The sequence below is a fragment of the Oryctolagus cuniculus genome, chromosome 4 (assembly GCF_964237555.1).
Source record: "Oryctolagus cuniculus chromosome 4, mOryCun1.1, whole genome shotgun sequence".
NCBI classification, from domain to species: Eukaryota; Metazoa; Chordata; class Mammalia; order Lagomorpha; family Leporidae; genus Oryctolagus; species Oryctolagus cuniculus.
This window is the reverse complement of record NC_091435.1, coordinates 91677247-91704778: the sequence shown is the minus strand read 5'-3', so window position 1 is coordinate 91704778 and position 27532 is coordinate 91677247. Positions and strand designations below refer to the sequence as shown.

Genomic DNA, 27532 nt, shown 5'->3' with positions numbered 1-27532 from the left:
GTTGAAGTCACCGTTACGAACAGAAATCAAACTTACCCGTCAGTTGCTTAGAGGACCTGTCAGATTCCCAAAAGAAGACTGTGAGGTGGCATTTTCAGCTTTGAGAGGGCTAATGGAATAAGCACTGGACAGAAATTAGGAGACCTAGGTTCTAGTCACATTCTGTGACTATTGATTTGAAGTCCATGCACTGTATTTGCCATTAATTAGCTGATGGATCTCACAGAGCAATGACCTCACATGTCTGGACCATAGTTCTTTTAAAATTTCAGAAAGCAGAACACAGTAGTTTATTTTCCCTTCTGGCCATGAGTCTCTGACTTGGACTGACTTAACCAGTGGTGGTTCCAAGATCCAAACCCACTTATTCTGAACCTTCCTTCAACTTATCCTTATTGGAAAGAAATTATACCAATCCCCGAAGATGGATTGACACCAATGGGTGGAAATTTCGTTTGCCATGATGACTGGTCACTTCCTCCATTTCCTACGAAGGCAGATTCATCTAGGGATACAGCAGATTTCATCAGATTTTCATTTTCCAGCTAAGCTGCTTACTAATAGCCAGAAAAAAAAAGTTACTAAGTAGAAAACAAACAATAAGCAGAACAGTTAGAAATTTAGTTTTAAATCTTGAAATCTGATGCATAGATCAAGGACTACTCAACAACTCTGTTTAGGACCAGTGGCCCTTGACTTATCTCTATATTAATGATATTTATAGAAGCAAAGCAGTTTTCTTCTGTAAAAACTCTATAATAATAGTGAGACACAGGAGGGACCCTACCCTAAGCTTTTGTGTGGAAGGAGCTTTTTCTACCCAAAGGGCAACATTCCTGAGAGTGCCAAGATCTCCCGGTTGGGTAATGTCACAACTAAGACTGGGCTAGTTCCCTCAGGACCCAGTGTTGTGAGAGTTCTACCTTTGTGACTTACGAAACAGCTACTACATGTCAGGCATCTACGGGCTACTCTCTCGATCTCTATTATAAGCTCTGAGGGAGAGGAATTTCACCGTCTCATTAATGATTTCATCTCAGTCTCAAGTACAGTACCTGGCACAAAACCGGAGCTCATCAAATACTAGCTAGATGAATTTAAATAAATCAATTAACAGAGTCAGATATGTCTCCATTTTAAAGATGAGGCTCAGAGAGATCAGTCAATTTGAGCAAAACAAACAAACAAAAAAAGGCTTGGAAATGACAGAGCTGGCATCTGAGCCCTGTTTTCCCAAGAGAGCATAGCTACCTCGCAGCTTCACGACTGTAGAAACCTAAAAGAAAATCGGGTTTAATCCTTTTAAAACCGTAAAGTAAAATTTGCGGAACAAGCATAAATTTCTCAATGTTCATCTTTTTTACCATTCAACTCCTTCAGGAATTATCAATGACAGTAAATTGTCTGCCCACGTTAGCAACATTGAAGGGATTTAAAAGGATTTCACTAGACTGTTAAACAAATGACAACAAACAACAGCTTTCCCAGGTCATGCGAATTGTGAGTGTCTTACTTAGGGAGGAGCCAAGGCTCCCACACTTCCCACGACTCTGGGGAATGACAGTTTGAAGCATGAGTGAAGTAAAAGGCAGGAGCTGAGCCGCAGAGAACTATGGGCAGGGAAGGCCAGCTTATCTCCAGTGGGGCACCCAGGGATCACCCCTGGCATCTACTATTAGCTTCCCGCTCTGATTTTCAAGAAGACAGGACTCTACCACCCTCAAGTCAGGAGCCGTGGTGTTAGGCCAGTCCCAACACTGACCGTGACTATGCACGAGACCCTCTCTTGTTCCCGTTTCCCCATGTGTAAATGAGAGGGGCTAGCCTAAATGGCACCCGGGTACCTTTCCTCTCTGATACAGTCTCATTGATCATCCCTCTTGTCTTGCACCCAGCCCCAAATAGTGCGAGTGCTGGTGGCCCGGAGCAGCTTTGGGGACTCCCCACCGCTGCTGCTGCCGCTGCTGTTGGGGGGCCCCTCCGTGCAGCTGCATGGCCACAGCTGCCTCGCCCTGCACTACTGAATGCTCCCATTTACCTATGCAGATGAGGCGATGCATAAACAGGGTCTGCCAGAAATGGAAAGGCCTTCATTCCGAACGTTCTTTACAGACTTCACGTTCCCTAAGCCAAGGAAGAACTAGTGGCCTAAGTACGGCTCCCTCTCCCTCCTCCCTCCTCCCTCCTCCCCGGAGGACTCAGCCCCCGCAGCCCACCTACTCAGGTCCGCCTAAGCGTGGAGACTTGCTTTCCATTTTTCGGAAGGGCTCTGTTTCGTAGTTTTGTTGTCTTTCCGCACACTTGTATGCAGACACGCACAGACAGACAGACAGACACACATACACAGCCTCACACACGAGGTCAGCCAGCACCCAGTGGACTCGGGCAAGGAGAGCTAACACTGCCGCCTAACTGGGTGTTCTAGGACCCTGGGACCTGGCCCAGGCAGGTTTGCCTTCCCCACAGACCTCCTCACTTCAGCTCGGCACAGGGCTCCTGTTCACTGCTTTTGGCAACAAGTCGGGCCCATTCTCAAAGCTGCTGCCTCCCAAGTGTTCTCCTCAGGGCCTCCCTCATCCTGGCCCACCTTTGTCCATGCCGTGGCTCTCCTGTGGCACATTTGATGTCACCCTGTGGGTTTGGAACTCGATCAACTAGTGCCTTCAAGGTCAACTCCAACCACGAAGAAATTCAGTGCCCACAAATGTGCCAGGCCCCTTTCTTCCCAATGGCTTGTAGCTGGGGGCAGACTTTGTGGCTAGGTAAGGGTTAAATGGAAGCTTCATGATTCATTTGGTCCCACCCTGAGACGCTTCTTCCAGCTTCTGTTGACTTCTGTTACCAAGCATAAAGCAAACACCGCAGGCTCCCTCGTACCTATTTTCTTGGTCCCCTGGGTTGTACTCCCTTGCCAGGCTCTTTTCTTTCTGATCCACTTTTCTTTGAATGCATTTATTTGCATTCCCCTCCACATGGGCCTCAAAGCGACATCATCAGTTTAACTTGGGTTTTATAAGTTGACCTTATCTGAAGCCTAGATGCTGTAGCTCTTCTGTCTCTTGTCCTAACAAGGAGTCCTGCATTTAGGTCTTTATTAACTCATTAAATAATTAAATAGTAGTTAAGACACTGGGGGACATGAAATTGACAGTGAACCCTCTCCTGACTGCAAGGAGGAGAGACACACACAGCAATGGCTGATTTGCCAGGTAAATGGCAACAAAATCCCTAGAAGAGGACATGCAATTATGCATTATGAGGGGTCACCCCTGGGCTCTGGGGGAGGGAGAGGGAGGATCAGAAAAGTCATCACAAGGGGAGGGGGCATTTGGAGTGGGTCTGAATGGGTGGGGTTGGGTTTACACTCGTAGAGCTGGAAGATCTGGGGTGGGGAAGAGAGAGAGAGAACATACCAGCCAAGGCTGGCGGTGGAAAAGTACAGGTGCAGGAAGAGTGAGTAGTTCAGCCGGGCTGCAGCGCGGCACGCTCAGGAAAACAGCTGAACAGGTGGGTTGGGATCCGTGTGGGGGTGGGAGGGAGCAGGGAGACCAGTTGGGAGGCTTTTGCAATCTCCTGGGTAAGGAGCCACAGGACCGTGGCAGTGAAAATGGAGGGAAGGGAAGGGTGTGAGAAATGTTTCAACAGAGACGTCGACCTTCTTTCAAATCTCCACAAACTCTCCTCTGTAATGCACCCGTTTATTTTCACTGTGGGCGTCACACGGCCTTTCCCTGCCCCCCTCTTTGGAAGCTTATCTTTTCATCTTCCAGGTGCATGACTTTCTGCTCAATTACTTGTCTTCAACCCATCAGAGCAGGTCAACCGTGTAGCTCACAAGTCTCACTGTCACACTTGGCCTAGGTTGCTCCCTGTGCCGTCTCTGTCCTCAGCGCTCTGTGAACCTGGGGAACAATGGCTCTAAGTCTCCCAGGCCCTCGCCTGCAGGTTGAGTCTGAATGAGGCCACTAGCACAGCATGGCAGAGGAAGTGGCAGGGGGCTGAAGCAGGACCCTCATCGGACTTCATGGGTGGACTCGCCCTGGCCTCACTCTCCCACATTCCCTCTTCCAGGGAGGCTGAGCAAGGATTAAGAGGACTGTAGCCGGGGGACGCGGAAGGAGATCACGTGGCAGTAGATGGGGCCTCCTGATCACCCAGGGAACCAACCCCGCAGTGCCCACTGCCAGTCCTGGGAGCTGCTGCGGGGAGAAGCAGAGCAGCACTACCTCTACTGAGCACTGAGACCCTGGGCCTCCCCCACTGCTGAGCCTCAGTGCCATGTGGCTTGTCTGCACCGTTGAGCTGCTTGAAACGCTAGAACAAGACAAGTGCGTGTGGAAGCACTTGGACTATGTCAAGCCCTCTGTTGCAGGCTTGTTCTCATTCTACACCACCTCCACTCACCGGGAGAGGTAGAGGGGGAGAGAAGAAAGAGAAGTGTAGAGGGTCGGCACCGTGGCTCAATAGGCTAATCCTCCGCCTTGCGGCGCCAGCACACCAGGTTCTAGTCCCGGTCAGGGCGCCGGATTCTGTCCCGGTTGCCCCTCTTCCAGGCCAGCTCTCTGCTATGGCCAGGGAGTGCAGTGGAGGATGGCCCAAGTGCTTGGGCCCTGCACCCCATGGGAGACCAGGAGAAGCACCTGGCTCCTGCCTTCGGATCAGCGTGGTGCGCTGGCCGCAGCATGCTGGCCGCAGCATGCCGGCCGCGGCGGCCACTGGAGGGTGAACCAACGGCAAAAGGAAGACCTTTCTCTCTCTCTCTCTGTCTCTCTCTCTCACTGTCCACTCTGCCTGTCAAAAGAAAGAAAGAAAGAAAGAGAAGTGTAGAGACAGAGGCTGTGCACAACACAGCAAGGCTGATGGCGTCCTGGCGCCACTTCTCCCATCTGAGCTGAGGACCTGAGGCTCCTGAGGATCCCAGCCCCATTCTCTTTCCACCCCACATCCCTGGCTTTGCAAGCGGAAGGGACTCAGAATGGAGCCTGCGATCTTGAGGCAGGAGCTTGCTCTCTCCAGAATGACTGGGGAATAGTTACATAATCGGAGCTGGGGTTGAGCTTAGCAAAGGGTTGGATCAGATGCCATCACTTTGAGTCATCGTGTTTGGAATCTGGGATAACCATTTCCTTGGATCCAGCCTATTCCGTCCTGAAAGGAAAGATTCCGTCCCCAATTCAGGATTCCCTATTGCTCTCGCCTCAGGCATTGCTGGGCCGCAGAACAGCAGAGAGCTGCGTGCGGATTCCTCTTCCCTCCCATAGCGAAGGCTTTGTGGGCGGCACACCTCCAATCATCCTTGTATGTGCTCCTCGCCTTATTGCATCTTAATAACTCCAAGTGGTAAAGCATCTTAGGACGCTCACTTGTACACGTAAAAAACACACACACACACAAAAAAAAAAACAAAACATCCTGAGACAGAAAGTTCATTTCTTGATCACAAGCCAGTGCCAGATTGTGCCTCGCAAGACTTCTCTAAGCCCCCGGGTCTTCAAAGGGAACCGCAGTTTCTGCTCCTATGGGATCAGAACTGCTGAATGACACAGCCTGTCCCCCACGAGGTTCCGGACACGAACAACCCTGCGGCCTCCACCGGCTCCTGGGTTTCTGTCTTCTGGCGGATGCATCGGCAGGCGTGTATTTTCAGAGTCCGCTATGCTGGGACCCCAGGGGCTGACCCTCACTCTTGCCTTGAAGGCTTTGGGGAGCGCCTCACAGTCCACGACTGTGGGAGGACAGTCATGTCCGAAGAGAGAGGCAAAGGTGTGGATGTCTGGAAGTCACAGGAGGTGGAGCAGGGAACGTGTCAGCACAACTAGAAGGCCCGGTGTGCTCGCAGAAGGCACCCGGGGTAGGTGGGCGGGCAGGGCAGAGGCGGGGTGGAGGTGCAGGGCAAGGCAAGGCTCAGGGCGGTGTCTGGAGGGCTCTGAGCCTGTGCTCAGGGGCTTGATTCTTCCCAGAGTTCGCTGTCCTGGATCAGCTCCGTTGCAGGCAGCGCCCATCACTGGCTTCTGGAGCCTCAGTTTCCCCTTCTGCGACATGAAAGCCATGACGACTGCCTCTAAGGGAAACTGTGCGAGGGTAGGCCACGGGGAAGCTGTAGCAGAATGCTTTGCGCTCCTCTAGGATAGAGCATGCAAATCACAGTTATTTATAACGGCAGCAAACTGAGACTCTGAAAAGACGCCGCCAAGCGCTCCCTCTGGAAATCCTGAAGCCCTGCTGCTGTGGGGCTGCGCCCAGATCCCAGCTGGAAGCAGGCTTATCTCTTCTCAGCTCCTGGCGCGCTCCTTCCGCTCCTGCCAGGATGTTCCTCATACAACAAACACTAAGCTCCCTGCATAATTCCACCTACGGAGGAGGAAGCTCGGCGCGCTTCTGCCCGCCCCGTGCAGAAACAGCTAAGCCGAGTCCTAAACTCCCAGGTCGTGACTAGTCCTAGTCAGGGCCCCACCAGGCAGCCCGGTCAAGGCCAGCCCCGTGGGGCTGAGGAAACAATCCAAAGTTGCCCTTGTCTCCTAAAGCAGCGTTCCTTCACGGAGCCAGCCTTTTCCCGCATCGGATGTGTGCTGGACTCAAAGGACTCGGGCATCCCAAGAGCTGACGGGCAAGGCAGGGCTTGGCCTCAGCAGGGAAGACAGTTTCCTCTTCTGCCCAAGGAAGGGAGAGACCACAGCGGTTTCAACGTGGTAACCTTTTTCGAAATGCAAATGGAAGCGCTCTTGGACATCTCTGCAGCCCCGTGGATACGGCGGCAGCCCTTCCACTTGACCGCTCAGGGACTCCAGAACAGTGCTTCCAAGGCTTTCCTGTGCACTTCCATCCGCGGTGGACCTGGTTAACAAGCACCATCGGGCTTCGAGTTCTGATATGGGACATGGAATTCCGCACTTCTAACCAGTCCCCTAGTGACGTGGATGTTGCTGGCCCATGGGCCAAACTGGAAGCAGGAAGGGTCTAGAGTTCAAGGAATGACAGCCTGGAAACCACCGAGGTGAGGGTGGAGAGACACTCCCCATCCCCGGAGGTATTCAGCCCAAGCTCCGAGATCAGATTCTGCTTCCCTGGACTCAGGTCAGCCTGTACAACTGACTCCACGCCGAGATCCCAGGACTACCTTCCTCTTACCCTCCTCTGGCCGTCGCTGTCAGTCATCTCAGCAGCACTCTGGGAAAATTCCTAAGAGGCTTGGCCGTGAGGAAGAGATTTAAGGCGTAGCTTCCACTGCCACAGAAAAGCACAAAAGGTTCAGGCCAGCTCTCCTCTCCGCCCCTACTTGCCACCGCAACACAGAGAGAGACAGACAGAGATCAGGTTCCCACTGACACTTGCAAAGGAAGGCCTTGTGACAGCCACCTCCTCGCTGTCCTCTCCTAACCCCAGATGATGGAGGTCGTTCCCCTCACACAGCCTGTGCTCCCCAACCCCCAGCTCCACCCTCTCTGGGGACTGAGATGCTCCCACCGAGGTCAAAAGTATTTTTAGCGATGCCATGTGGACCCAGGCTTGGCCAGTCTGTCCTGCACATTAATCTTGAATTCCACAAATGCCAGGTCTCCTGATCCAGGAGGCACAGAGGCGACAGGGAAACCTGAGCGCATTGGAAAATGCAGCGCACGGCCTTTTGAGGCTTTCGCCCAGGTGCCGTGTAGGAGACAAACAACAACAGTAACACCTAATGCTCAGAAAATGCCGCAGCATTTACAGAGCACTTTTCCCAGCATTGCTGTCTTTTCTATTCCCAAGCGGCTCATGGGCAAAACAAGGCAAGCATCATTCTGATTTATATTTCATGGAAGGGCCAGGTGACTTAGTGAGATGACACAGCTTGCAAAGGGCTCACTGGACTCCTCATCCTCTAGACCCAAAGTCAGGGTCTGTTACCAGCTCCAGACTTCTGTCCTCCCTTTGCATCGCTTTTGTGTTTTGGGTCAGCATCCCAAGGAGCTATCTGCAGCCTTTTGTGTTAAAAGCCTGGGGTCATAAATGCTTTTAAGAAGTAGAAAACTAAGGCCGGCGCCGGGGCTCACTAGGCTAATCCTCCGCCTAGCGGCGCCGGCACACCGGGTTCTAGTCCCGGTTGGGGCGCCAGATTCTGTCCCGGTTGCCCCTCTTCCAGGCCAGCCCTCTGTTGTGGCCAGGGAGTGCAGTGGAGGATGGCCCAGGTGCTTGGGCCCTGCACCCCATGGGAGACCAGGAAAAGCACCTGGCTCCTGGCTCCTGCCATCGGATCAGCGCGGTGCGCCGGCCGCAGCGCGCCGGCCGCGGCGGCCATTGGAGGGTGAACCAACGGCAAAGGAAGACCTTTCTCTCTGTCTGTCTCTCTCTCTCACTGTCCACTCTGCCTGTCAAAAATTTAAAAAAAAAAAAGAAGTAGAAAACTAGAAACAAGGAGGAATAGGGTGGTTTGGATCAGTCATGGGCCTGGCAGGAAGCAGAGGATGCAACAGTGAGTGAAGAGAGTTTAGGTAACTCACAAAGGTGTAGGCAGGGTTAAGGGAAATGAGAGTGAGTGACGCACCCCCAGGCTCACAACACCCCACAGCTGTAACCAGCCTTTGGCCTGTAAGGGCACAGGGAGAGGAGCTACCAGAGTCTGGAAAGTGCCAGTAAGCTGCAGGAGGGGCTGCCTAGTGCCAGCTGCGGCCTTTGGCAGAAGAACGCTGCTATGGCCGACCTGCAGCCAGCAGACGGTGCGAGGGAAAGAAACGCCCCATTTCTCCCCTCTGCCACCCTCCAACCAGATGGTCGGTGCTGGGCCGACGCTCACCAGAAGCCAGAGAACAAGGGAACCTCCTGCTATCCTCTAAGGATGGCCTCCTAGAGAGACTGGGAGAGAAGGAGGAGAGCATTTGGAGGGTCAAACAGAACACCAGCACACACTGCTGCCCATAACGGTAGTCAAGGGATCGGGGCAGGGGGCCACGGCACAGAGGCTGAGTGCCTGGGGTTGGCTGCAGGGAGGGGCAGCCCCATCCTCCCGTAGTGGTGTCACCCCTGAGCCCCGCTGTGGCTCTCTGGGAACTACTCTTACCTTGGACCCTGGGGGAGCCCACAAAAAAACTAGACCAAGAATGCCCGAGAGACCCTACAAAGTCCACGAGCAGTGTTGGCCATCCTGGAGCCTGGGTTTACAGATCAAATGCAGGGCGCGGCCCTGTGTGATTCAGTTTCTCTCTCTGAGTCTCCTTGTGTTTCTCTGTGGAAGGAGGGTAAGAATACTAACCCCTGTGGTGCCCATCAGGCCAGGTTGGCACTTGACACAGTGGGAATGCCACTTACAGACTTCACACAGGGAAGCCAGAAAAGAATGTCACGGATTCCAAAACAGTCTAAACCACCCAAGCTGCCTTTGCTCACAACAGAACACGGCTCGCTAGGCTTGAGGTCAAGGCCAGGGAAGCCCTGGATGTATCTGACTAAGTTTCTTTCATGTAAAAAGAAAGTGACAGCAGTCCCCCAGGCAGGGGCAGAGCTGGGATCCCACAGGTCTCCTCTCTGCGCAACCCTCCTCTCACGGTTCCACAGGGACGCCCCCCCCCACCTGCCTTGACAGGTGACAGAACCCACCTATGGGAGTCAGAAGAGATAAAGGACAAGGAAACAGTGTGCCCATTGTGATGGTGGTTCTTATAATTATAATCGATAATAGTGATCTTTCCTCTACATACCAGCCCCAGGGCGCTGGAGTACCTTCATTAACCAGGTCTTCAAGGTAAGCTGTGACTATTTTGCCAGGGCAAAGCACATGAATGCTGGGAGCACAGCCATGGGTATGGTCATCAGAGCAGCTAATGACAAGTGTCACTGGCTGAGAGCAGAATCCCAGGGCCAGTGGACACAGGACAGGTAAGTTTTGATGGGCAGCAGGTAGCCGTGAAGGAAGGAAGGTTTGAGTAGGGCAAAAGGAATCGGGGGCTTAATCCAAATCCTGAACTGTGAGAGGAGGAAATCTCAATCCATAGCAAGAGAAAAGGGGCTTGTGGGAGCCCCCCTGAGTGTTGGCGGCACTGAGCCCTGTCCTCAAAGCTCCTCTTCAGCACCAGATTCCACAGGGAAGTTTTCAGCAGATGTTTCTATGCATGGCCTCCTTGATGGGGAGACTGGAGCATGTCTCATTTGTTGCAAGGAGATCCTATGCCATAGTGCAGCTTTTAAACCAGAAACCCAAATGTCAACTCTTACTGAAGATCTCCAGCTTCCCGACTGTCTCTCGCAGGGCACTGGCCACGCTCCACTGAGCATCATATCTTAGGGTGTAAGAGGTCAGCTCCACTGTTTACTGTGGGACTTTGGGCGTGTTATTTAACCTCTCTGAGTCCTAGTTTCCTTTTCTGGGTTACAGTGATAATTAAATTGCCTATGGAACGGCTATATGGATTAGACATAAATTAAGCATAGAATTAGATAAGGCAATACTTGCCAGGCTTAGGGCTGGCATTGTGGTACAGTGGATTAAGCTGTTGCCTGTAACACTGGCATCTCATATGGGTATCAGTTCATGTCCCAGCTACTCCATTTCCTATCCAGCTCCCTGATAATGAACCTGGGAAAGCAGTGGAAGATGATCCAAGTACTTAGAACCCTGTACCCATGTGGGAGACCCAGATGAAGCTCCTGGCTTCTAGCTTCAACCTGGCCCAGCCCTGGCCATTGCAGCCATTTGGGGAGCAAACCAACGAATGGAAGCTTGCTCTCTTCTTCTCTTTCTCTCTCTCTCAATCTCTCTCCCCTCTCTGTCACTCTTTCAAATAGATCAAATAAACATTTAAAACAATACTTGTCAATCTTGACAGCAAGACCTGGCACAACAAACACTCAATAAAAGTCTCCAAATTATGGCTACATTGAGACCAAGGAGAGATACCACTAATGCCACTCACCTAGTTAGAAGATTCAGGGCTAGACCTCAGGGATTCCTATACCAGGCCAGTGCTCTTCCATGGGGGCTTCTCTCCAGGGAAATCCACAAAGGGAACTTAGCCTTATCCCATAGAATGCTGACACAGGCCAGAACTTCTGAGATTCTCTAGGGATGATTCAAAAAGTTGACAGAAAACTAGAATTAAAATATAAGTTTATCTTGGAGCAAAAAAAGTTGGTTTTTTTGTTTAAGTCCAGGCATAGCTTTTTCATCATATGCCTTTCCCAGGAACTTCTTGAAGACCTTTTTTAGTACAGAACCTTTCTCAACCGGACCACTGGAGAGACTGTATTTCTTCTACTCAAGTTGCCTCATTGCTACCAACTAATCATCTGCCTCCCCTTCCTTGCTAAGGAAGACAAGGCCTCTGACCTACCCCCTTGGCCAAGTCTTCCCTCCCACTCTTATCTTGCTGAATCACTGTATTCTGGCAGCCCAAATCTTTATGGTGACTTCCCCATCTCACTTTGCTTGTTTAGATTGAGCGCTGTTTCACAACCCGATGGGAGCTGAGTCACTGAGTCTCCTATGTGAGGTTCTGGGGCCCTGCAGTGGGTCAGCAGACCCACTGGGTTCACCGTGGGGGTGGTGGCAAGTCAATGCTAGAACTCAGTGGGCTTAACACATGCAGGGTATTGTGTCACACCAAAGCGCATTCAACAGCCTACTGGTAACTCACAACCTAAGCCCTAACCACTTAGCAGTTCCACTGAATCACAACACATTAGAGATTCTAAAGTGGGTGCAACTTTAGAAATGAATTGATCTCATCTCCCTTTTTTGTAGGGGTACCAGCACCTTAGTGTGGAAATTAGAATAAAGAGTACCAGAATGTAGGAGTTCAGAGTTTAGACACTGTAGTCAAACTGTTCAAATCTTGGTTCTACCAATGACTGTGAGGCCTTGGCCAAGTTAATTATGCCTCTGTGCCTCAGTTTCCTCATCTGTAAAAGGGAATAGGCTATTTGCCTTACAGGGCTGCTATGAGAACTGCATAAGGTAAGAACTTGTGGAGGGCTTAGAACGCACCTGGCACATGGCAGGCACTGTGTGTTTGCAAAATGAACAAGCCAAGGAGACAGGAGGCTGAGTCTCACCGAAGCAGCCAGTGTGAGCAGTCGCAGGTTGGATTCCATAGTTCCAGAGCCCCTTTCTGCACTGTCTTGTGATGGCATTCCTTGTTGTGTCTGGAAACAGCACCCTGCACTGCTCTTTGGGACATCTAAGCAGCCCTGTTGGAGGTCCCAGGGGAGAACATGGTCACCAGTAAGTAGCTAAAACCTCTCGGCTGACTCAAAAACCTCTGCGGCTTTCAACTTGGCCTTGGCCGAAGCCGCTGTCACTGCAGGGGTCTCCTCAGGAAGCAGAGAGCCACAGGACCTCTGCGACGCTGTCAGATGTCCTAGCGCTGAGGGCTGCTGTGCCGTTGTCCCCTCCCCATCCCTCTTGGCATCTCCCAGCCACCTCCTATTTGGTCTCCTGAAGGTGGCCGGTGACTCGGCACCTCTCTTCCACCCAGCTGTTCTCCCTCAGAACCCGATTGCCCCAGCCATGAAACTCCACGGCTGCTTTGAGTTAGCTTCTTTGGGGCTCCGGAGTGGAGAGAGAGAGTGACAAAGAAAAGGCACACATCAGACAGGTATCAAAGTTTTAACTCAGAGGGTACACTGCTCAGTGAAGATGGGGGGAGAGTGTCAGCTCCCTCCCAGGGGCCTGGCCTGAGCCCTGAGTGACATGAAGACTCTGGAGAGGCCTGTGCAAGTTGACCATGATCCAGTTTATTCTCTCCTTGCCACCCTTTGGGTCTGCAAGCAGGTGAATGGATGCGCAGGGACTCAGACTCACCTTCTTCTCGACTCCTTCCCCTGGAGCATCGTCACTGTCACCTAGAGCAGACTCCAGGCTGAGCACTCCTCCCCTGCAGTCCTCCCTGCTGTCCACTCTGCAGAGCCATGACCCCAGGAGCCAGCTTCTGATTCCATCAGCATCCTTCTCAGTTACTCCCGGGCTCTCTCTGCAGTCCCAGGGCCAGCTGAACCCTGCCTTGATCCTCACGTCCATGGCCCTTAATCCCACAGCCTCCTTACCCGATCAAAATCACGCTGTGCTTAGCTGTAGTCCTCCACCATGACTCACCTCTATTCCTCCACGAAAATCAAGGGCTGTAATCGCTTATTCTCTGAATGACCATGAAATAGTGACAACCTCTCTCAACCTCACTTTCTTCATCTGCAAAATGATGTGATTTAAGAGGGGAAGATTTTCACAAAGAGAAACCAAGGCAATGTGAGTGTATCAAGGCCGCAGCACGGTTCCACCTTGAACATGGTAAGAGTGCGATAAAAGTTAGCTTTACCATAATCATCAAAATGATAATGATGTCAATGATTATTCTACTTCCCGGTCTCTTCCCAGAAGCCTCCTCAGATCCCCCAACTGAGCGCTATGCCTGCTTGTTCGAATGTTCCCTGTACATGTGACTGTTCCATTTCTGCAAGAAATTACGGTGACTTTCCCATTTCACTTGTCTTCTGCTTTATAGCAGAGACTGTGGCTGATCTATCTCTGGATCCTTTGTATCTTCTAAAAATTGGTCCTGGCACTTAGTAGGTGCCCAGGAAAGCTTTGTTTCATTTGACTGTTCCTCTAGACCCTGCAAAGAAGGCCAGAAAATGTCAATGATGATCACGAACTGGTCTGGAGGAACGGAGTCTCTCTTCAGAAGTGAGACAGCATGGCTCAGTGTGACACTTCTCTGCCTACAAGCGCATACAGCCCAGCCTGGGCCACAGAAGGAATAGCTGGTAGGCTTCTTGACATTTGCCCTCATGCCCCAGTGCCCTACTTCCCAAAGTCTAAGCTAGTGATGCACTTGCTCACCAGGAAGAGCAAGGGCAATTGAGTGCAAGAGAGAAAGTGGTGCATTTATCACTGAGATTCTACTTGAAAAATGGGAATGGGGAAGGGAAGAGAGATCCTGTTTCCAAGAAAATGGGGGTGGGAGAGAAACGACTCATGGCTTTTTGTCTCACATGCTAAAGGGGAAGATGACGCCCTTGTACATGATATTGGTTAGGGAAATTCTCCTTCTGATTACCTGGAATTCTATAGCTTGGTGAGCGTGAACTCAGACGGGTCCCAGCTTTCTGATTCATCGGATCCACAAGCATGAGGCTGAAGGCACACAGTTGCCTCTGCCCCAAGCTGACCTCACTTGAAATTCCCTGTGTTGTCATCATGGCCTGAGCTAAAGCATGGTCACAGAACTTAGTTGCTCAGGGGCATATGTTAGTTCAGTCACAGTAGCTGCCTTCCCTGAATTCCAACCCAACTAGACAGCCTGCACCTGCCCCACATCTCTAGGGAGTCAAGCTCTGAGAGGAGCCCCAGGGATCAGCCAGTCCCGTCCAACCCTGGCCCAGAGAGGAAGGGTCACACCAAGAGGCAGTGTTGGAGTCAGGCCCGGGACGCAGCACTCTGGCTCCCAGGGCAGGGCGCTTTCCACTACCCGAGATGCCCCCACAGGTTATCCCATCCCAGGACATAACCCATGAAGAAAGGGGGTTGTGAAATGCTTCCACCACAAATCCAAGCTGGCTGCAAGCCCAGATGGTTCTCTCTCTCTACCCTCCTAACCTAGTCTTAGTTCAGCATTGTCACCCCACCTGTCTGTGTGAGCCCTTCTCCATAAGGTCAAGGTTGCCTTCCACTGAGCAGCCCTTGAGAACAACTGGGCTGGCTTCTGCATGCGCCTTCCCAGACACCTCTGCTGGCAAGCCCTTTCCATTGAGCAACCGTCTTGTGCAAACTGAGTGCTTCTTGGCCTTCACAATTACTCGGCAACTCTACAAGACCGTACGCAAACAGTTTGTTTTGATTTCAAGTTTGAGGTTGAAGAGCTGGTTTTGTATCTTTCTTTCTTTCCCTTGAAGAAGTTACTAGATTTCTGGTCTTTGATTCTGTTTTTTTTTTTTTTTAAGATTTATTTATTTATTTGCCAGTCAGAGTTACACACACACACACACACACACACACAGAGTGAGAGCGAGAGAGAGAGAGAGAGAGAAAGAGGTCTTCCATCCGATGGCTCACTTCCCAGTTGGCCACAATGGCCAGAGCTGTGCCAGAAGCAGGAGCTTCTTGCAGGTCTCCCACATGGATGCAGGGGCCCAAGGACTTGGGCCATCTTCCACTGCTTTCCCAAGCCATAGCCGAGAGCTGGATTGGAAGTGGAGCAACAGGGTCTCGAACCGGCGCCCATATGGAATGCTGCTGCTTCAGGCCAGGGTGTTAACCTGCTACACCACAGTGCCAGCCCTGTTCTTTGATCCTTGACTGTTATCTCAACACACCTCTGTCTCCTGCTAGCCCCCAGTCTGTGCCAGGTGACACAGGAAGGCATCTAGAAAGAAGCAGGCTATACCTCCAGAGGGAAGATGCTCCCCAAATGGAGACTTGGCAATGACTCCATCTTCCCTCCAAGCCTCATCCCCAGACTCATCAACCTGTTCATGCTTCTACTACAGCTTCAGCCTGCATTATAACTTCCTATGTTTGTTCTCAAGTTTTGTGGTTTATGAAGCATTTTAACCTCCTGCAATGCATGTTATACCTAGGGCTTCCCTGATGGGCAGGCAGGGCGGACAGAGAGAACATAGTCCCAATACTTAGGCTTGGCCGGCGCCGCGGCTCACTAGGCTAATCCTCCACCTTGTGGCGCCGGCACACCGGGTTCTAGTCCCGGTCGGGGCGCCGGATTCTGTCCCGGTTGCCCCTCTTCCAGGCCAGCTCTCTGCTGTGGCCAGGGAGTGCAGTGGAGGATGGCCCAAGTGGTTGGGCCCTGCACCCCATGGGAGACCAGGAGAAGCACCTGGCTCCTGCCTTTGGATCGGCATGGTGCACTGGCCGCAGCGGCAGCCATTGGAGGGTGAACCAACGGCAAAAAGGAAGACCTTTCTCTCTGTCTCTCTCTCTCTCACTATCCACTCTGCCTGTCAAAAAAAAAAAAAAAAAAAAAAAAAAAAAAAAAAAAAAAAACCACTTAGGCTTAGGCTTGTACTGGGGCTGATCCTATCAAATTACAGTTAGAAATAGTTAGAAATATATGCGGTCAGTGTCTTGACTCCAGGTCCAGTGCTGCTTGTGATTTTTTTCTCCCCTGCCAGCTACTCCCTCTATCATCCATCTTGCATATCCAGCTAAGAGAGCTTTCTAGAACATTCTTCTCAGACTGCTCTCCCAATCATAAGTCTTCAACAACTCCTGAATGTCCACAAGATAAAAATCTAATGCTTTCCTTGTTTTCTAAGGGCCTCCACTGTGCGGCACCTAAGTTGAAATAATGTTTCCCTGCCGTTATTTCAGCTACTTCAGCGGTGGGTAGGAGTTGGTGGGGGGCATATTTGAATTTCCCAAATTGTTCTATGTAATTTTCAAACCTCTGTGCGTTTATCTTGGTGATTGCCTAGACCTCCATGCCCCATGCCTGGACACAGGTCTATCCTACAAGGTGCTAGACTACCCAGCTCACGGTAAAGTCTCCTTTCTGAAATTCCATAGGCTGTGTCAACCACGCTACTCTGGGACTAGGGGACCACCTGCTGTCTCCCACTTGAGCTCAAGAATGGGCTTTGTATGTGAAAAAAGGGCTGTTGAAAGGTCTCTCCTAAACATGAGGTTCAAGAAGAGTGTAGAGTAGGACTTGCCTTCACTATGGCTAGACAAGTAACAAATCCCCGGGAAAACATGTTGAGTGTGAAGTACAACACTTCTATTCCATCACTAGTAGGGAGGAGGGGCAAGAGGTGACCAGGCTGGCTCAAGCTGAAGTGAAGAGGGCTCAGGGCTCCTGTAATGAGCACACTCTGTGACCTTGGACAACTTCACCTTAGAGTCTCAGTTTTCACAACTGGAAAATGTGGGTGACTGTAACCCCACCAGCCCATCTCACTAGATCATCACAGGAGAGCAGCGTGGTGTGAGTAGGAGGAACGTTTAATGTCCAAGTCTGCCACCTCTGCCGGCACCACGCTAAGCCTCCTCCCACCGCCCAGTGTACTTCCTCCGTTTAAACACCTGAGACCATTGCGATCCAGAGAGGAGTACATGCTGCCTTTGGTACCAGTGCCATTGATTGATGGCCTTCTGATGCTAGAAATGTCCTATGACCCTTGGACTATTATTAGGGATGGTGAAATTGGCAGAGGGACGCTAAAAACAGCTAGCGTAGCCATCACTCACCTTTTGGTTTCGAATAAATAAAACTTTTTTCCCTTCAAAGAGATAGCGTTTCTGCATTGTTTGCAACACCTTGAAAATAAAGGGGTTTTTACTTTGCAAGATTGGGGAGTTTGACTCTCCTGAGTTTGCTCTGCCCTGGCCCTTAACCCTGGAACATTTGTTCCAAACTGGAACATAAGCCTTGAAGTTCAGCCAAGTTGGGTGCACTTCCTGGTGCCTGCCCCGCTGGCCTGAAAGAGCCTACATGCCCTGCCCTGGGGTAGATGTGTGTGACTCTAAAAGAGGCAGAAGCTCAGGGAACCACAAGAGGATCGGGGAGGGAGGAGTTTGGGTCTAAGGGACACTGGGGTTCTTGCCTAGGAGTCCATATCTGCCTCTGAGCTACCCATGGGAACTCAGGCTTTTCACATGTTCATTTAATTATTTTTTAAATGGATGAAATTCTATGTATTTACGACCTACAAGATGATGTTTTGATATATGCAGACGTTGTAGAATGGCTAATGCAAACTAATGTATACATCACCTTATCATATTCCTGTGTTGAGACACTTAAAATCCACTCTCAGGCATTTTCAAGTACTCAGTGTGTTGTTAGCAATTCTAGCCATCATGATGTACAGTAGGTCTCTTAGGATATTCCTTCTGTCTACCTGAAATTTTGTAGCCTTCGACCAACACCTGTCTCCCCAGCCCCCGACCTTGTGATCTCGGTAACAATCGTGTCACTGCCTGCTTTGATGAGTTCTGTGTTGTCATGTTCCTTGTGCAAGTGCCACGTTTCCTTTGAAATACCCAGGGCCTGGCAGATTGCAGTGAGCCATCCACCTAACTGCCCCTCGCTTCACTTACCACCCCCACCTCCTCTAAAGCAACCGAGATATTTTAAAACCCCTGCTTTGATCTTCTTTGCATATCAGTTACACTATTTCTGAGTGTGTTTATTTTTATTTTTTTTTCCGGTGGTGAGCCTGTGCTTTGAGCCCTTTGCTTTCACGTTTCCACTTCCTCTCACGTTCCTGCACGCTGCTGTGGCCTCCTGGCGTGTGGCTCAGAGCAGGCTGGGCGGTTCTCATGGGTCTGTGGGTCTGTGGCATTGCAGGGAGCTGGGGAGGCAGGATTTGCACCTGTGGCTGTTCCGCTGCCCTTGATCGTCTGCAGAGATGAGCTGACATTTCATAGCACGTTTCCTGTATCCCTTCTTCCCTCAGTCCCAATCTAATGGGTGGGGAAAGCCCTCATCTGGGCATGAGGGAAATCAGGGATACAGTTTTGACTCTGACACTGACCTTAAGAAAATCCGCTACCCTATTCAGGTTGGATTTAAAATTTCTAAAGGTCCTATGACTCTAACTTTCCAGGATTCTAATCCACATAAGAGTACTGCTCTATTGTGCTCACTTCAGCAGCACATACTAAAACTGGAATGCTACAGAGAAGATTAGCCTGGTCCCTGTGAAAGAATGACATACAAATTAGTGCAGCTGTGCATATTAAAAATAACAATCATACTGCCCTAGGGAGGTGAGGGTGGGGGACAGTGGGCGAAGCTTCACAACCCATATAGGAGTGCCTGGGATTGAGTCCTGCCTCTGGTTCTGGTCTAGCTTCCTGCTATTGTGCCTGGAAGAAAGTAGATGATGGCCTAAGTGCTTGAGTTCACAACCACCCATGTGGGAGATCTGGATGGAGTTCCTGGCTCCTGGCTTTGGCCAGGACATTTAGGTAGTGAATGAGTGAGTGAATCTCTTTCTCTTTTGTGGCTGTCTTTCACATAATCTTTTCTTAAAAAAAACAAACAAACAAAAAAAAAAACTGCTGTATCATTTACTGAAATAATGTATGTACTGAGGATCAGCTTAGGGCCAGCCAGGTTCTGGCATCAACATGTTGGAGATACAGGGCAGCTGAGTCATGACACTCACCTAAGCCCACATGCTTTCCAACATTTTTCATGTCACAGCATACTTAGAAAGTGATGTTATTTGCACTGCAGAGTGGGCAAATGAACAAGGCTGCTCTTTCCTGGGACAAACGATTCGTTAATTCTGGGTATCTTGAGCCCTTAATGGCCACTCCAAAGACAAAGAATTCAACATTTGGGTTTCCTAGGGGCCGAGATTTGGAAAGCTTTTGTTTAAAGGACTAAAACAACTCCTGGAATAACTAGAAAAGCATCGGTGTTCTGGTCCATGGGAAAACACAAAATTCTTTAGAGGAAAGAGCAAGTAATCAGGTGGTTCCTGAAACCAGACTGCAGAATTCAGCTAGATACTCTACCACTTACCAATTGTGTGTATCTCTGGGAAATGCTACCACTAGGTTTCCTCTGTCCTAGGAAAGGAAATAATAGGAGGCGACACTGGAGTGCAGCGTGGGTTAAAGTTATGCCTGCTGCACTGGCATATCATATGGGTACCAGTTCGAGTCTCAGTGGCTCCATACACAATCAAGCTCCCTGCAAATGTGCCTGGGAAAGCAGCAGAGGATGACCCCTGCCACCCATGTGGGAGACCTGGAAGAAGCTCCTCCTGGCTCCTAGCTTTGGCCTGACCCAACCCCAGTTATTGTGACTATTTAGGGAGTGAATCAGCAGGTGGAAGAGCTCACTCTGTCTTTCCTCTCTCTATTTGTAACTCTGCCTTTCAAATAAATAAATAAATAATTTTCCCCCCAAAAAAGAAAAGTAAATAATAATGTTCTCAACCTGCATAGGACTAAATAAGGTAATACACCTCAGCATGCTTTAAGTACTCAATAAATGTTAGCTTTTATTATGGTTAGTGCTAGACAGGAAATTAAAGGTCATCTGGTCCAATTATTTTGATTGAGAGAAGAGGAAACTTTCAACTTGATGAAAGTTACCCATTTGGTTAGCAACCGAGCTGGGAGTAGACTCGATGTCTTCGGATTTCTGTCCTGTGCTTTATTGTCATTGGCACTTACAGACACTCCGATCATTAGATGTTTAGGATGAGTCCTCCCTCGTCATTACTTTACAGGGACCCTACCTTGGCCAGTGGCTTGAAGGTGAGGATCTCACAAAGGTTTGCCTGTTTCACATAGGGAGGCAAGGGCTGGCTTCTGTGGCTTAGAAGGCCTGGGACTGAGTGCAAAGTCACAAACCCAGAAGTCCCATTTTACATACAAACATATTAACCCTTGGTTGGCTGAGATACATGTGCTCTTAGCAACACAAAGACTAGAAGTAGAATCTCAGATTTGGTGGTGGTTTGCTTTCCACTGAAGCTGTTGCGAACACTGGCCACTCACCCACCCCCTAAACATGGTGCCCCACTTGAGAAGCCAATTAGTCACTTAAATCTTACTTTCTTCTCTTCTTCCCTTTTCTTTTATTTGATCTCCAGTGACAAAGGATGGAGGCAACTTATAAGACATTGGACAATGAATATTGAAGAATTCATAAAAAAGAAAACTCCAATATCTTAGAAGAGACCATGGGATATCCAGCCTGTGCTGTCCATGACAACCATTAGTCGTATGTGTCCATTTGAACTCAAATTAATCAAAATTAATTTAATCTAAAATTTGGCTCCTAAGGCTCACTAACTACATTGCAGGTGCTCAGCAGCAACAGGTGGTTAGTGGACACTTTTTGGACCCTACGGTTACTGAATCCATTACTGACATGATTACAGAAAGTTCTTTCAGACAGTGCTATTTAGACAGACAACAGAGTCAATGTAGTCCCATACATTTGCAATAGATCAGATAAAATACGTCTCTGAACTTCAAATTGAGAAAGTAATAAATAAATCAATAAATGCAAAAAAAAGAAGTGTCACTACTAATTCCTCAAGGAAAACAAATCTTTCTCACTTAGATTCAAAAGAATTCCTCACTTATAGGGGAGGTCACAGAGTTACACAGTAAACAATGTCTTCCAAAACAAGAAGAGCCAATGTACAACAAACTTCAATTTTTATATGGACTCATGGTGGCCATCATTACTGAGATTCTCTTTGATAAAAACACTTCTCCAGTGCAGGAGTGGGGTACTTGCTTGGCTGGCTGGAGGGAGGAGCACCATGGTGACACTTGTCAGATGAATTTGTTCAAAGGGAATGACTTTTGTCCTGAGGCCTGCATGACAATAGCAACCATTGTAGCTCTGAAAGAACAGCTCAGACTGGAAAGTCATGGCCAGGTTTGAAGGAGACAAAGGCCACGGAACCTGTGGAAGAGGGTGAGTGTGGAGGGCGACAATGTTTCACAGATCCTGAGCACCCGATCACATGGGGTTTTACCAAGGAACTTCAGAAAGTCATGGAAAGTGGATTAAAAATACAAGTTTTGTTCTGAATCAAAAGACTTTGAAACTCATAAGTAGTTTTTCCCCCACAATATGCATTTTCCTTGAACTATTTGAAGACCCCTTGTTTACCCATGAGTGGTGAGAGTGTTTTACAAAGAGGTAAATTATAATGTGTGGCCCTAGAAAAGTCAGGCTGGCCACTGCATAAAGACTAATTACAGGGGGTGAAAATGTGGCCAGGAAGAGCACAATAGTAGAGTGACACCAGAGGAGACCTGAGAAGTAGCTGCAATTGACAGATCTTTCAGAGGTGGAGTCAACAGGACTCGCTGAGAGTCGAGATGACAAGAGTTTCAGGGAAATGAAGAAAAGCAGAATTACTCTTTGTTATTTGCCCTGAACAAATTGCTAGGAGGCCGGGTACCACTTCCGATGACAGGGAAGACAGAGAGGAGAACTTCGGGGTGGGGCAGGAATAAATCAATAGTTTGGTTTGGGTTGGGTTTGTGTGAAATATCCATTATCTATACAAGTAGAATTATCAAGTCTGGAGCTCAAGGGAGAAGGCAGTTAGAGATGGAGAGCTGGAGTCATCTGCATATAGATGGCATTTTAAAGCCCTGGGACTCACTGAACTCATCTAGGAAAGATATACACAGAATAGAGACACAGACCCCAGAGCCCTCCAAAATCTGATGCAAAGAGGGAAGAGCCCGACAAGGATACAGAAAGGCAAGGGCAAACCAGTAGAGTGGGGAATCACAAAAGCCGGGAGAAGGAATTCTTTCAGGACATGTGAAGCATCAACCATGTCAAATGCTGCTGAATAGTCCAGTTAGACGAGGGTACCTGACTCTGGGCACAAGTAGGTCGGTGGTGACCTTGGAAAAGGCTGTTTAAATGGTGTGATGGCACCAGAAGAAAATAGGAGCAAAGTGAAGAGAGAATGGAAGTGGAAGAAGTGGAGGTAGGAAGTGTGGTTTATGTTTTCACAGTTTGTTTGCGAGGGTATCAAAGAAACAGGGTGGTAGCTAGAAGGATGTACTCTTGTTTCCCAAGAGATGTACAAAGGCACATTTGTTGGCTTGCCAGGGGTGGGGGGGGGGGGGGGGAGAGAGAAGCAGATGTTCCAGGAGAGAAGCAAGGGAAAGGAGAAAGTATCCAGGGCACAAGTGGAAGGGATGGTCTATAAGCTCTGCGTTCCTCCACAGTGCTGGGAGGAAGGCAATGGATGTGGGTACTGATACAGGAGAGTTCGGATTATGTGCTGGAAAGATGAAGTAATTCTCTTCCCACAGCCAGGAAGGAAGATCATTATCCTGGGAAATGAAAAAGTTTGAGTATGCTAGTGATTTTTTTAAAAGGATTTATACATTTATTTGAAAGGCAGAGTCCTAGAGAGTCACAGAGAGAGACAGAGAGAAGTCTTTTATCCTCTGGCTCACTCCCCAAGGGGCCACAATGGCTGGATCTGGGCCTGGAGCCTGGAACTCCATCCGGGCCTTTCCTCGTGGGTGACAGGGATGCAGGCACTTGAGCCATCCTCTGCTGCCTTCTCAAAAGCATTAGCTGGACGCTGGGTTGGAAGCAGAGCAGTCAGGACTCAAGCCAGTGCTCATATGAGACGCCAGTGCCAGAGACAGCAGCCTGACCCACTGTGACCCAATGCTGATCCCATGGGAGAGATTTAAGGAGGGAGCTAAATATGTGAAAAATTCATCCAGAGACTGAAAAACGAATTCTCATGAAGTGTTATGGGGCTAGCTGTCAGGGTCTATTTGAGGTTTGCGATCACAAATTTCAAGCAAGCTGGTCAGCGTGATTGGCAGTGTTCTGAAGCGTATTCCGCTGTGTAGGTGCGGCACAGGGGGTGTGAGAAGGTACTCACAATTCAGCAGGGGTGGGGTCTCGCTAGTACAATAACGGGGAAGGCGTTAGGGGATTGTGAGGGAGTTGAGGTTGAAGTAGGGGTAAAATCGTGCCAGTAACACAACATCATTGGGCTCTATGCACAAGGGTACTTCTAAAAGTTTGTGGGAAATGGAATGAGAAGATGAATTAATTTTGGTGTTGAGAATTTTTGAGCTTCATGCATATAAAGGGTCTCCTGAAAGGTTCATGAAAAATGTGCATCTTGAGAAAATTAGCTGTGGATTTTAACTTTTTGCACCAAAACTAACTTAACTTTGAATTCTGTTTTCCCACTAACTTTGGAAGTCCCCTCATATCTCCAAGCTGCCAGCCCAGACCCAGCAGTACAGCAAGAGTCTCCCTACCTCCCACAGAGCAGGTCATTACTGCTCCACCTGGGTCCTGCCGCTTTTAGAACCTCACTCCAGGGAGAACTGGGCACTGATCACCAACTACGTGGCAGAGTTGCTCCCGGGCACGTACACTGGACGGGTAAATCTCGACTCATTCCTCAGCCCATGGCGGTGGTGTGGCTGGCAGAACGGAGCTAGAGACGACCTGGGCTTCCAACAGTGACTGTGTTACAGAACCGTAATGTCCTCGCCTGCCTTCAGCCTCCCGTGCCCGCTCATCACAACGCTGGTGCAGCCTAAATGACAGCCTGTGCGTGACACAGAGCTGATGAGATGGCGAATATAAAACTATTTTCAAGAATAAAGAATTATGAAGATGTGAAAATGATGCTATTTGGATGACTCCGTATGGCAGCACCAAAGGCAAAGCTAAGGCAGTCGCTGGTGTGAGCTTTGGATTCCAGATGTCAGCAGGCAGAGGTCACCACAGTTTAGGAGCTATTCATCTTAAAATTAGAAACTGATGAAACGCTTCCAACGAAAGGCTATGCATTTCAAAACACAGGCAGTGGGAAGCAACCCTCTCTGCTCTTTGTGCAACATCCTATGAGTCCGCGGTTCTCACAGCCCCAGGATGTCGCCGCAGTCCCAGCCTGGTGTGTTGGAACAGCACAGAACCGATCCCTGGGTCGCTCTGTGATCCTCGGGGAGTGGCTTTGCCTTTGGATGCCTCAACCATCTTCTCTGGGAAGTGGGATGAACTGAATCACTTCCTACCCAACTTCTAGGGGCATCAGGAAGATTTGATTTTCGAAAATAAAAAAGAAAGAAAGGAAGAATTGGACAGGACTTTGGGTTCCTGTGCAGAGGTTAGTGGCAATGTGAAGTGTCACTATTATTAAGTCTGAGGCAGTCCCTGCACCCCCACCACGTCAAGGGCTACAGTGTGAGCTGTGTGACAGGCTATTTTTAAATTCCCATCTCTGGAAGCATATGGTGCTGCCCGGTGCCAAAAAGAGAAAAATGAGCCGCTTCTGTTTGTTTGCTTGCCTTGATCGGATGGAACGTTTCCTATGTGCCTGTTAAAGATTACCTTTTCTACTCTACTTTTCAGACGAATGCTGAGGATTTTCTGCGCTGCAGTCTGAAACAGAACACGGTGCTGTCGCTGGCCTAGGCCACCAAGGAAGGCCACGCTGGGCACAGGCGCACTTCTACAGACCTTCCCCCTGCCACAGAAGACATTCCAGACACACAAGAATCATCCCATTTTTTAATGATCCTTTTTCTAGTTTTTGGTCATTTACTTTGGTCAGTGACAATGTTTTGAGGTATGCTTTTTTTTTACATATAATAAAACAAAGGTCCCTTCGTTTTAGTGTTATTTCAGGGTTTTCCTGGTGGCTTATTCACATTATTTCTTTAGCTTCATGCTTTGTGAAAATCAGCTACTTTTGACTGAGGCTGTTTCTTGCTCCAATTATACATACCATCCCTTACAAACCTCAGTTCTGCTCCCCCTTTAACCAACCTAAAGGCATCGCCTTTGTTTTGCTATTTGGCAAGGATGACTCTGAATCTTGTCAAACTTCCCACTCACTGGATTTGATTTCTGACACCAAATCCCTGGAAAGATACACAGCTGATCTGTTGAAAAAGAAAAGACATAAAAACATCCATTTCACAGATTTCACGGTATCTGACTTTTGGGCAAGAGCAAAAATATTCCCAAGTTATATAAATAAGCCTCCACAAATCTTTTTTTTTTTTCTTCTGTCCTGTATGGTCTAGGATCCAACTGTCTTGTCTTTGGGTCAAGTGATCAATAAAAACAGAATTGATGAGGATGGTGACAAAAACTCATGAAGACAAGGCCTGCATCTTCCACTAAATGATGGAACCTGGAACACAGAAGAGGAGCTTGCGGTGTTCTGTATGACTGCCCAAAAAGGGACTCCATCAGAGAGCTTTTCAAAATCTCAAAACAAACAGCTTGTGAAGCTGCAGACTCTTCCATCATTGAGAAGATCTTCAGCGGCAGTGAACTCCTTTCGTTAGGAAGTGAATGGATAAGCATTTATTTCTGCTATGCATATTGGGACAGAAGCATTTAAATTGACAACACACATGACCAGTGATCTTTACCATCCTGTCCAGCTCTGAAAATTTCTGATTCTACAGCCCAGCCAGTAACTTCGCATCCTTTTGGACAGAGAGTCAAATAGATACTCTGAGACCAATTTGGGTTTTCAGGAATTCTTCCAATGTACATATAAAGAGGCTTTCTACTTTTTTAAACCTTCCTGCCCGATTTAGATCAAATCCTGAGTTTGGTCATGAAGAGAAGAGTAAATATTGATAGTACGACTTGTCTTTTGCCTACACACAGAACCATCTTTCACTTCCATGGAATTCTCCCTCCGTTTCCATTGTTCTGATCCAGAACCACATCATCAACCCAGCCTGGACTCGGCAGGCGCCCTCCTCCCTCTCATATACCTTTGTAAGTGCAGGCTCTCCCCACCAGTCTTTCCACACCATTCTTTCATCATCACCTATCCCTGGTCTGCAAATGACCCCCCTGCCTACAACTCTCCTTAAGTTTCTGAAATCTGTAGCTCCAGACTGACTGGGCGTTCTCATTCCCAATGAACAGGACTCTGAAGCCTGCTGAGAAACCCTCCACCAACTGACTCACTCTGCATCGGTAAAGACCTTCTTCATTTATTTTTTTGTCTATATCAACCCCTGCCTTGAACCTCACGTGCTCTAGGGTGTGTTCCCAACATCTGCTCTGTTAATCCTTTCTTCTCTGCACCCCTAGAGGCCTCAGGGTCTTTAGTTATCATTTAAGTAGTATATATTTCACTGCTGTGAGAAGCTGTATGTCTTTCTGTTGGGTGTGTCTTAGTTTCCCAATACTAAGTTGTAAGTTCCTGGAGGGTAGGGACGATCTTGCATTTCTTTTGAAACTCCCAAGTATTTAGCACAGTTTGGGCTACAGAAGACAGCAACAATCCCTCATACTCATGGCGGGTTTCAGATCCCACAAAGCACTGTCACGTGTCATGCGTTCAATGTGCCCAACAACCTGGCAAGGACTGCAAGGTAGATATTGAATGGCATCGAGTGGGTGAGGAAATGGAGGTTCAGAGGTTGTTACACCTGCAGTATGATAGGTTTTCTAGTCCAGGGCTGTCCAAACTATTAAATGAGTAAAATAAAGGAACAGATCTTGATGGGCTGCTGTTATGGCATAGCAGATAAAGCTACTGCCTGTGATACCAGCACCCCATATAAGTGCTGGTTTGTGTCCTGGCTGCTCCTCTTCTTATTCAACTCCCTGCTAATGGCCTGGGAAAGTATCACAGGATGGCCCAAGTGCTTGGACTCCTGCCACCCACATGGAAGACCTGGAAGAAGCTCCTGGCTCCTGGCTTCGGATCGGCGCAGCCCTGGACATTGCAGCCATCTGGGTAATAAACCAGCAGATGGAAGATCTTTCTTCTCTCCATCTCTCTCTGTAACTCTGACTTTAAAATAAATAAATCTTTAAAAACAAAAAGAACAGATCTTGCAGTTAAAAATTTGTGGGTAGCCAAAGGGAAGTGACCACATATTTGGCAACTGCACCAATGTGCTGAAGTAGGATTGACTTCCAATACAGGCCAAAGAATCCTCTCTGTATGGATAGGCTTGGTTTGACTGACATAATGGTCCTTGTCTTGGATTCTGGCCATGTTCTCCTAATGAGGAAAGATTCCAGTGAGAACCACGAGTGCTTTGTGATGTGCTTGTATGGGAGCCTAGAAGGAGATCAGTAACCTC

The 27532-nt window shown here is 48.9% G+C and overlaps 1 long non-coding RNA gene and 1 other non-coding gene across 2 annotated transcripts; both read left to right on the top strand.

Annotated features, from left to right (window-relative positions):
* Nucleotides 1-10789: 10789 nt before the first annotated feature.
* On the top strand, nucleotides 10790-27270 carry LOC138849493 (uncharacterized). Its single transcript, XR_011388368.1, has 2 exons — nucleotides 10790-24573; nucleotides 24819-27270. It is a non-coding gene; the product is annotated as an uncharacterized lncRNA (long non-coding RNA).
* LOC127483051 (U6 spliceosomal RNA) lies at nucleotides 18560-18662 on the top strand. Its single transcript, XR_007909023.1, has one exon. It is a non-coding gene; the product is annotated as a U6 spliceosomal RNA (small nuclear RNA).
* Nucleotides 27271-27532: the final 262 nt, after the last annotated feature.